The 12,273-nt window shown below is 34.2% G+C and overlaps 1 non-coding gene across 1 annotated transcript; it reads left to right on the top strand.

Moving 5' to 3' along the window:
* Positions 1 to 11,876: 11,876 nt before the first annotated feature.
* Trnay-gua (transfer RNA tyrosine (anticodon GUA)) lies at positions 11,877 to 11,949 on the top strand. The gene has a single exon. It is a non-coding gene; the product is annotated as a tRNA-Tyr (tRNA).
* The last annotated feature ends 324 nt before the right edge of the window (positions 11,950 to 12,273 follow it).

The following is a 12,273-nucleotide window of genomic DNA, read 5'->3' as shown; positions in this document are numbered from 1 at the left end:
TGGTTACGTGAAATTGGTTGTTCTAATAGTTCCCCCGTTTACGATATCATTTCTGTGAGTGTCATTCACGCTGGGAAATGGTGCACTCTTAAAAGTGGGTGACGAAATATCATAGACAAGTATATCTAGTATATGTACGTCTAGCTTCTCTCAAATGTTATCCATTTTTTTTAAATTCTAACACTCGCAGTCTGCGTGAAGCATTTAAAAAAATCACGAAACACCATGTCGTCTGCAAACCTGAAAGAATTTGTGCCGATATGCAGTGACGTCACGATATTGACGCACAGCATGACCAAAATTCTATATTTCTCTTTGAAGAAAACAATTTAAAACCTCCAATTAGATTTTTTGATAAAGATTAGAATACATTTTTCATTAGTAAACAACATGTTCTTGAAATCTCAATGCTTTTTAAATACAATGAAATTATACAACGTCTCTTGTATCATTATTTAATCAACGTGTACACTTTTTTTTAATTTTCACCATGCCTTTTAAAAATCCTATTTGTCTTTATATAGATATTTTCTGAAAAATATTCTCTGATTTTCTGTCCTTTCTCCTCAGTTACGATAAAATTTGATTTGGTACAAAGTACTGTCTTTCGCGCCGATTTGATTTTTAAAAGAGACCACATTAAGCCATTAACAACCGACATTAACAGTGCATTACAGGCTAACCTTAAACAAACATAATTAAAGGGATACATATATACCAAATGCTTGAAAGCGATTTAGTGTAGCTTTCACACTGTCAAAACTATCAAAACAATTTCATATAGCATGAATGAAGAATGCTCAGCACAAACCAAGATTATACTTTCCGATTATCTTTCGAAATGAAAATGTTTTGAAATGCTCTGAATTTGTTTGGAGTGAGGATTTTTATCAGAGAATGCGCTGACAATAGTTATGTTATTATTATTATAAGTATTCATATCAGTGGCACTCGAACATTAAATCTGCCAACTTTCACAATGAGTATCAACCTGACACTTCAACCGATCAGTGTGGAGACGGGTTGAATTTTACCTCTGCGGGAGTCAGGGTTTTGAAGAAGTTTTTGGTAATTTAATCTCAAATACCTTGAAGTCCCTTAATCATTATTTACCTAATGCTTGAAAAAATCGTTGTACATTTTAAGCGTGTTTTCATTGGTGTTAAAAATAATTGTATACTCAAAGTTTAATGATAGTAAAGTAGTCCAATCTCGGCAGCCTTGTACAATGACTAAATATGTAAAATTAGGTCAGTGCATTCCGACAATTACACGGGATAATGTGAAATATACACGAAATTCCGATACATGAAATGGTCGTAGAAACCGGGGGGGGGGGGATTTTGCCGATACATGCAAGCAGTATACTACAGAAAACAAAGCTACTTTATGGATGTGCCCCTTCAATAATTACGTCCGATGACTTTTTTCTGAGCCTGTCAATGAATTTTTGCTTGGTGGAGCCCACCCAAACTGAAATTGTTGGGTCCCCCCCCCCAACTGATATTGCTTATATGGACCCTGCTTGAAAAAGTTTTTATAATGTTTTGCATGTTCTGTCATTAATAATCATGTTTGTTTTACATGCATTAAGATCTCAATTAGAAAAGCAGACCTGTATATGTTTATATAAAAAACCTTTTATTTCAATTGATTACCAATAAAACTACTGAAAATGAAAAAAACGCACTACATGCTACATCCTTCTAGAATAAATTGGAAAAAAGCGACCCTATCCTTTGCTCTAGCAATACATAAGGAAGTTAAGGCCTTTAAGACGCATCCTCATAACGTCAGGGGCCCTGAGTAGTGAGTACACTCGTCGCCGTTGGACCACAAGACGACTCATGATCCCTGACATTGTAAGGATGTTAAGGCAGAGAATCAACATTTTGATGAGCATCGGTTCCTATTACATGTAATGAGTAACACAAAATATTGACTGGAAATTAACATTAATTTATATGTGACTCTATCTTTTCATTGCAATATGAAATGAATCGTGATGCTATGATTAGGACAGTCTCCACTTCGTGATGAGCCTTGGTTACATGAGCTACATTAAATTATGACTGGAATTTATATGCAGGTAATTACAGCAATAGACCCAATCAGGGCTAAAAATTGGTCCAAACAATTCTGGTTATGCATTAGCAATTGACACAGTTATCTTTCCCTTGACCAATGAGCTGGCATCGATTAATAAGAATGAATTAGAAAATCAGAAGAAAAAATAGATTCCCCATTGTACATACAATACATCAAATATATATAGGCGTCGGAAGCAAATTGAAAGTGGGGGGAGGGGGGGGGTAACCAACATTTCCGGATCCGGAGCAACTTTTATCGTTAAAACACCTGGGGCGTAGCTTCCAAGGCAACTGCCTCACTAGATTTTTCACCACCACCACCCCTTCCTATAATCAAAAATACATTGCAGATAATACGTAAAATTAATGGCAATTCTTTTAACATTTTAAGCAGTTCTATAATGTTGAACTGAAGTTTTAAAGAAATGAAAGCAAAGTTTAATAAGATGAGCTTTCACCTTTAAATGTTTCAAAACTTTTAGTAAACATATTTATTAACTCTTTTACATTCTTTTACAATATGTAGTATCATGCTGAAGTCTTAAAGAAACCAGTACAGTAAATGAAATTTCATTGCATTTTAAAGCCCCCCAACTCCATTTTCTGTCGGAGTAACCCCCCCCCCCCCATGACAACACCCGGAACCTGCTAGTGGCTTAAGGCGGCCCCAGACCTCTTGCTGCTACATGTATATGTATGGTTTTGCCTCACTAGAATTTAAAGTCAAGCTACGCCCCTGAACACCGAATATGTTACTTCTCCGACGCAGACTTCAAATATGACACCAGATAAGACACCCGTTCATCTATCATTTTTAAGCTTTATTAGATTATTTAATTCATACGAAAGCCTATTAGGATCAAACTACGGTAAAAAAAATTTCAAAGGCGTTATAACGCGAAAAAAGGCGTAATAACGCCTTTTGAAAAGGCGTTATAACGCGGAAAAAGGCGTAATAACGCAAATAAAGGTCTAATTACGCCTTTCCAAAAGGCGTAATTACGCCTTTCCAAAAGGCGTTATTACGCCTTTCCAAAAGGCGTTATAACGCCTTTCCAAAAGGCGTAATAACGCCTTTTGAAAAGGCGTTATTACGCCTTTCCAAAAGGTTTTATTACGCCTTTTGAAAAGGCGTTATTACGCCTCTTTTTTTCAATACATGACTTACTTAGCCCACCCTGGGGGCTGATTATAATTAGATTTCTAGGAAAAAAGATTTTTAAATATGTAAAATATTTTCAGTGTTAAACCAACTTAGTCCTTCTCTGATGCCAGACGCTTCTACCAAGGTGTATGGATTTCAGAAATTTTGTTGAAGGCTAATTGCTCATTATACCTATGCAAATACTTTCCCTGTTTTTTACCAAGAGGAGAGAAAAATATTTTCAAATTTGACATGAATTTTTAATACGTGGCTAGCAAAGCCCAAAGCTGGTTCTGCCTATATCCTGGATATTCAAAAGTAGAGTGATGACTTCTCTTAATATGCATGCAAAATGCAAACAACTGTCTGCGAGATGTGCAGGAATATTGATGATACTATAATTTATAATATAATTTATAATATTAAAACTATAATCTAAATATTGCATAAATAAAGATGGCTTTGGTTCAATCTTTCATATATTTACTATTTTAAAATAACGCCTTTCCATTTTTGGATACAACTCCTGGTAGTACGAATGTGAGTGGGGGGGGGGGGGGTCCCCACCCCACCCCACTTTTTGGGAGAATAGTCTTGCTATAGTTTAAATATAAAAAATCATTTATTGATTGCTTGGTCCCTTAACATTTTGTTGCAGTATGGTTAAACTCGGGCAAGTCATTGCATTTAAAAAAAGTTTTACCGAAAAATTAGAAAGGGTTTCCCCTCAAGTTTAGGCAGTTTATTTTTTTCGGGGGGGGGGGGGTCTTGTTTTTTTTTTGTTTGCTTGTCAATTTTATGGGACCCCCCCCCCCCCACCTTAAAAGCACGGGCTTGTCAAAGACATAATAATGGCCCTTCAAAAGGCATAATAACGCCTTTTTAAAAGGCGTAATAACGCCTTTTCAAAAGGCTTTATAACGCCTTTTGGAAAGGCGTAATAACGCCTTTTAGAAAGGCGTAATAACGCCTTTTGGAATAACGCCTTTTGGAAAGGCGTAATAACGCCTTTTTTTGCGTTACAACGCCTTTTGGAAAGGCGTAATTACGCCTTTATTTGCGTTATTACGCCTTTTTCCGCGTTATAACGCCTTTTCAAAATGCGTTATTACGCCTTTTTTCGCGTTATTTTGAAATCAGAGAAGATCTGTCCGGAATTTGTGTCTAAAGTGAATACCTTGACATTGACTAGGAAAATATTGATATTTTGACGGTATCTCTATTTTCCACACCATTCGTCATTTGTTTCTCTATTTCAGCTCCCTACTTGAATCTGGACCACAGATCATACGTATTCATACATTACCTCTTACGAGAAATGTACGACGGGTAAGCGTCTGTAATCACTGATTCACCAGGTGTTTCTTTCAATGCAGTTTTCTATATTTAATTTAAAGGAAATCGTTAATATATAATTTGATGATTGGCAACACATCGTTGTAAAGATAGACAAATATATCTTATGTAATGCTGAATCCGAACAGCTAGCGCTGTAACAAGAGACTTTTATTTTGATTCGTCAACCCGACATACATTTTATACACAGAAAGAAAGGGTCCATTTTCAGCCGTGACATTTTACCATCCTTTCGCACGTTTTATCAATTAAATGAGTTTATAATGTAAAATAGGTCTTCTATCAATGAAAGAGGAATATTTCAGTGACGTCTGTTCGATACGCTTCGACAAACAATCAATTTCATACAAAAGAAACTTGCGATTCGTAAATTGCAAGAAATGAAACTTGCAGTCATCAATTTCAAAAGGGATGGCAACGATGCCCTTCCTTGACACAATGTTATTCTTTGTAATGTAGCATACAGTTCTTGAAATTAAAGGTGTTTTTCAAATATTCCGAATATTCTTCCATTGAAAAAAATGTTTTGCATGGAACTGATAAAGTGAAATATCGTTCAAGTATTTTAAACCGAATTCTATGTCCGACTTTCTAAGTAAAAAAATATACATGCTTGAATTTTTATTACGTGACTGATATCTGATTTCTAATCACCTGATGATCGATATCATATTTGATAAAGAAATAAAATACAGAGGTTTGAAACTCGAGAGTGAAATATTTCAAAAGTATACTTTGATATAGATTTCAAAAATAATTTCACATATGGCACTTTATATTATAAATTGAAATGTCTGATATAAATTAAGGGATATATAGCAGACAAATGTCATATCTTATAAATAAACGTTTTGGAAGGGGAAAAAATAAGACGTTAAGCAATTTATGATATCTGGGTCAAAGACAATACTTGTCACCCTAGAATCTGTTTGCTAGACAAGTAAGAACCAACCTTTTGATATCATCAAGTATATGAAGCGTCTATGTTGAATTAATAATTAGTCAATTCCTCACCAGTATTTATTTAATTGATAAACTTGTCAATTTACATCTTGTGATTTTCCCACACAGTTATGGAGTCTACTGCTTTAATGAGCCATCCTTTCGAATTGACAACCATTTTCTTAATTCTTAATAGAAAACTTCGCCAACGATCGAACAATTATCAACTGTTGAATAAACTCTACTGGCCCAAAGAACGAGGTCTTTGGGGTAGTTTATTGGTGGAGTCTCTTAGGATGTTCGATAGATTTAATTCTTCACTGGAAACAGACGGAATTCTAACTTAATATTACCCTAACATGCTTTTACATCTTTGTCCTACAAGTTCATCATTTGCACTCAAGAATAATTCACCCTAGCTCAAAGAAACGATGTAATTACTACGTATTTTCTGGACCTAAAATAACATGTAAGCAATTAAAAGTTTCTTTCGCCCGCACATAGCTGGATGCAGATTCTCTCCAGAATTAAGTATCGATACTGGGTGACGACACAAACGAATTTTATTCTTAAGGCTTTTATCTCTTGCTCTCGTGAAATGAGTTTTTTGTTGAAGATTAAATTGTAAATCATCTGGAAAAGTAGTTTTATGGAGAGAGCCAATGTTCTTAGAATACTATTAAAAAGTCTGATGAAGCAGTTTTTCAGTTAAGTATCATTACATTCCAATTTTAGTTACACAGGACGACTGAGTTTGTTTAAAAAGTTTCACACTCTTTATGCTTTAAACATGCATGTATTGTTTTATTTTGACTAACATAAGGAGCTGATTGTTGATGGAACTTATATTTGGGTATGAGGTCACAATTTAAATGAAATAGAGGCAGGTAAAACATGTTTCTGTTTCCCTTTTAACCTTTCGCCAATCTGAATGAAGGTATTTACAAAATTATTTAAAAATGAAAGTGAAATGATGTCAAATTGAAGCTAAAAATCTTATAATTATAAATCATTGAAAATGTTGATTTTTATTCGTTCATGTGTACCTTACTGGAAAATAAAAAATATAAAATTATTTGGAATAATATAAAATACAGACGATTTTTGACAATTTATTCCATTTTTATGCCCAATAACAGAGAAAAAATGGGGAGGGGGTATGCTTGTTTGTAATGTCTCTCAAAATTGTCATAAACATAACATAAACCTGACTAACATCAGATTTACATAATTATAAACCATTGTGAAAAATGAACATACCCACAGGCAGACTTTAAAAGCTTACTTGAAAAATTTGGGTAAATTTAACATTAAGATGCAGCATTTTATCTGGGCCCCCTTCAAGAAGAATAAGTGCAATACAAGGAAATTTCCATCACAAAAATCATTTTTTCATCGACAGATTGGATCTGATCCATGTTCATTTTCAAGTCAAAATTCAATTTCACAATCTTTATTCCTGCATCATAAGTAGGTCATATTTTCTCACAACCTGCGACCCCATTCTTAACTCTGGCCATGACCACCAGATGGCCTTAATTGATTCGGTCAAAAGTCAATATTAGCGATAAGTTGACGTCCTACCTAAAACTAAATCTAGAAAAACGCAATTTTAAATTCTTTAAGACAGATTGGACAAGATAGATGACGCATTTTAAACTCGTATGGCCAATTTTACTTCCATTCTATATGTAGGTCAATTGTTGGTCAAATCGTCTACTGAGTAACCGGAGAACATCTTGACATGGTCATCAAACGTTAGAGCTTGAATGGCAACGACTAATAAACTACTATTCATTTTCAGTTCAGTAGATAAGCGATCAATGGTCTAAAGGAAATAAACATAAAAAAAAACTAGATTACGCACTTAAGGACTTGGTTTGCAGAAACCCTACTTATTTGGTAGTTATGGAGAGAGATTAGTCTATGGAGCGATGTTGACCGAAATGATCATGAGGTATCGCATCTTTGTTGATCACATGACTTGAAATGTAAAAATTGCTGGAAGATGAACCTTGTGCTACAGGATAGTACAAAAAATACGTCATTGTACAACTTGTAAATTGATATATTCTGATTAAATTAAAATGTGGACATGGCATCAGTTCTTGTATACGCATTAAACATTTATAATAAATTATCAATGAAACATTGCATTTGTATCTACTATGTGTATGATATAATGTTCTCCGGTTACTCAGTAGACGATTTGACCAACAATTGACCTACATATGTACCAGTTAACCAATGCTTTGTGAACAAAAGGCAGAATTTTTAACATTTCATATATGTAAAATTTCCTTCAACAATTAAATTAATGGGCATTTTATACAAAAAAATTATAAGGCAGTGGTATTTTAGATTCCCAAAAAGAAAAGAAAAACATTTTACAAAGGTGCTTAGTTTATTTCCTATACAATGTCTATTATCTGAAGATCTGTATTAATGGTTTACATGATGACAGCTATGAAATATTTCAAGGCTCGATCTTGTTCTGTAAAAATCCATGAGAACTTGTTTGGATAGAGATTATAACCAGGTGTATATATGAAGTATAGTTAAGATAATAGTAGGTAACAACGTAAAAAGAAAATAAAAGGCGTGTACAAATTCCTAGAACAATGGTTAATTACAGAATAAGAAAAGAAACATGGCTGAGCGAAAGCAACACCTGCAACAGGGGATTGAATCACTTAATTAGACGTTTCACAAGTCCATAGTTCGGTTCAAGCATTTGATGATATAAGCTTGTTATAATCAGCTGGAATGATGATATATTTGGCACGCTCTTATATCAAACGACGACACAAAATGCCAGATGTACTTACAACATGTAGATGCACGGATGGTTCTTAATGTTACATGTTAATGAGTCCATGTTATGTGCATCTTTATTATCAAAACAAAAAGCCCAAATTAATAGCAAAAATTTACAAGAAATAAAGCAATTACATATACTGCCATAGAATCTGTTTTGCAAGTTTTCATGCTTCTACATTTAAGAATCTGATTAAGCACCTGCTATGCCACAGTTAACTTGTAAAATTGTTTTAATACAAACAATACTACACCAAGAAGCCCACTGCTAACCAATTTTTTTCCATGATGTCGAGGTTTGTGGGGTTTGATTCATCTACAAACAACTTTTTATTATTGTTTTGATTCGAAAATTTTAAGTATACAGAAAACAAATCTTATAGATAGCAAAGAGGCACTATTCTGAAAAAAATGTACATGTCAAACGAAGCATAATAAGGATCATTCTTTATTAATTTAGAAAAAAAAATCGTTTGAAAAGAGAAATGTTTCCTTCTATCCGATCAATGATCTTTCTTGTACTTTTCCTGCGAATTCTAGGTAAGTAGTGTGCTCAAGATTTTATTCCTAATTCACCACTAAATAAAACATAAAAATGAACCATTAAATTTGAATTTCATAAATTCCTTTCTATACATTACTTTAAATAAGACAACAATTGCTTTAGTGTATGTTCCTTTATCATAGGACATTCAAAATTTTCACTTTATCACCCATTTCTTCTGGAATTATAAATTTACCGGTTACTAAAAATATCTGTTGACAGCTATGCATTTGGTAGAATGTTATTTAGAGGAACCGTAAATGAACAAGGAACCAATGTGAATAATTCATTCAAATGAATATTATAATGACATTTAGTTCAATTCTCTTACCATCAAAATTGCCAGCTCTTTTTTACAGAGAAGATACAATGTTCTTTTGTTGAAGAAATGAATAATTAGAAAGGTATAATTAATAAAACCTGTATAGAATGATGTATGGTGGCTTGTAACAATTAACACAGCAGGTGTTTGGAACCTAGTGTTTATTGTGTTTTTGCATACTTTCCTTCTTATAATATGCATCTTCAGTAATGCATAAAGACCCATAAAAAATATTTAAAAGCAAATTAACAGAAAATAAATCGAGTTCGGGATCTTTTTGTCTTGCATTCTTGCGTCAAATACTGGTTGATAAAATCATGTTTGTTTTTTTTTCATGTATCCATTTTATGGCTTTTTCATAATGAAAGAGAAATTTAAACATTGACGGTACCCGCATAAAAATCTAGTGAACGGTTACTTAAGGTTCATTGATACTCTGATAAGAGAGATAACTCTTAATGACATTAAAGACTATTATTTCTTTATAGATTTGTCAAGTTGAAATGTCTTTTTTGTTTAATTTTGCCTCGCAAGCTATTTTATAATTGTTTAATTAACTTATAAAATACATTTCTTTTGGGAAAATCATAAAAGTTAAAGCAACATTTTGTATTAGTGAGCAGAGGGTTTATGAACCTTGACCGTCAACCATAGAGATCAACTTATCTTCGACTGAAGAAAAATGTTGAGCAATCGCAATTGATTGCAATTGTGATAAGCAACCATCTGCTTTGCATAAAGCAGTGTGTTCACTGTTCATTGACGCGTACGCCTTGTGAATATATTAATGAAAAGTCGACCACTATTGAGCACTGTCCAAATTTTGTCTTTATCATTGAGTTGACCGTAGCAGAATACCTAGGCGTTACTGGACAGTATAAATGTATGTCATTTCCTTTCATATGACTTTAATTCCAATAAAAAGGTACCATATAATATATGCAATGAACATGAATGGCAGTCTAAGTCAAAGTAAGCATTATCAATGAATCTATAATGAAAGGAAGCATTCTGAACAGTCTTGTAGCTTAATAGAAAAGATAAGTGCTACTTATCAATTCATTGTGCATACTCAAAGTATCCCCTACTACCCAAACTCCGTCACCATAAGCAGAAAAAACGTCAGTTTACTCTCTGAATTATTTTTTGATTTGTTTCTTGTTTGCTACACTTAGTAAATGAACTTAAACATTGTTTTCAGAACTATTATAAAAAATTCAGTCATTGGGCTTATACAAAACTACTATAAATAGAACGCGTATCCCATCCGTGTACATTACGTCCAGTGAACCCTAACTCCGTCACCAGGGCCCTCTACAATATGTCAACGTATTAATTAGAAATTTTTTTCTAGTTTAGTTTTTTCTCCCTTCATCTTAAACTTGGTAACATAGAAATTAGTTTTGAAGATTTAAAATAGTTATAATATTTCGGTATTTGATTGTAGATTTTCAGCATGTAAAAAATGACGTCACAATCGCATTCGTTTGCAAACAGCGCGGAGTTTCCCGAAAGTGACGGAGTTAGGGTAGTGACGGAGTTGAGGGGTTTGGCGATACACTCTTATGAGAAAAGAAAATTGTTTTCTTGAGGAGTGGATATATTCAATTATGTAATATGTATATGTAAAATAATTTGTAGTTTATCAGCTTATTTTATAGGTGGTAAGGCTATGGTCAAATAAAACGTATACCCACACATTTATTATAGGATTAAACGTTCTTTTTCAGAATTTATCGATGTGTAAACTCGTGCCTTTGTACTCACAAACTGAATAAAAGTGCAAAACACTTTTATGTAAAGTTTGTGAGTACAAAGGCATGTGTTTACACATCGATAAATTCTGAAAAAAGAACGTTTAATTCTTATAATTCCAATTAAGAAGTTTTAAAATTATTTCTCTTTGAAGCCTCCATGCAATCTGTTATTTCTGTACAGTGTAGGAATACTTTATACCGCGATGTGGAAATGAATCGCAATCGAGATGAACGTCGATAAAGTTCAACTTTAATTGTCAAAACATTTAATAAAATAAGCTTATAAAAACTCTTAGAATATTGTTTTAGTCAACAAATAACGTAAATACAAGTAGACTTCAAAATAATTCGTCCTCGACCTTGTTGACATTATAACGACAGACGCTCTAAAACGAAAGAAGCAGACCGACGACAACCTTGATTTGCTCTGGTTTGTTCAAAGACGGGACAGAATATAGGATGTAGAAAAATGAATTTGATGCTAGTAAGGCAAGAGTATAAGGTACGTTTCTCTTTCCTATCACAGCGCTACCGAGAACTGAGCTGATTTGTTTTGTAGGCCTATTAGGAACGTCGAGAATACATGTATGACTTCAGAGATTTAAAATTCACACTCATGATCTGACAGTGACATAAACATTATATTCCCGTCTGTCAGTCCTGTATGTCTTCAGTTTTGTTTTTATTTAATTTCAAGTTTCTGTAATTGTTTAGCTAAAACAAAGAACTGAAGTAACGATTTGTTTCATTTTTAGCCGGGCTCATTGCTCGAAGAGCAATGGCCGGCTTTTGTTACGGTGTTCAACCGGAAATGCTGATTCCTCACCGCCAAATCAAATACGAGTAAGAATATGGTACGTAATGTTGACAATATATATATGTATACACGAATTCGATCGCCGATGGCCAGATAGCTCAGTAGGTAGAGCACCTGACTGTAGATTCAGGGAGCCCGGGTTCGAATCCCGGTCGGGTCCGCTGCATTTTTCTCCTCTCACGTTACATTTGGTGCCGTGCCATGCCCTGGAAGTGACAGGTGAAAGACCTGCCAGGGAAGAGCCTGGGTTGGTGTCTTCGGGGGCCGGAAACCTTTAAGGAGGGAGGAAAGTGGCGGTCAGACGGGTTCGATCGCCGGTGGCCAGATAGCTCAGTTGGTAGAGCACCTGACTGGAGATTCAGGGGCCCGGGTTCGAATCCCGGTCGGGTCCGCTGCATTTTTCTCCTCTCCCATTACATAACCATCATTTGACAACTCATGTAAACAGTTACATGTGTAACGGCTTCAGCTTGATTTAGCAGTG

Source organism: Saccostrea echinata, unplaced genomic scaffold (genome assembly GCF_033153115.1).
Source record: "Saccostrea echinata isolate AGI-Se365-2 ecotype Australia unplaced genomic scaffold, CSIRO_AGI_Sech_v1 ptg000008l, whole genome shotgun sequence".
NCBI classification, from domain to species: Eukaryota; Metazoa; Mollusca; class Bivalvia; order Ostreida; family Ostreidae; genus Saccostrea; species Saccostrea echinata.
This window is presented reverse-complemented; position numbering and strand designations above follow the sequence as displayed.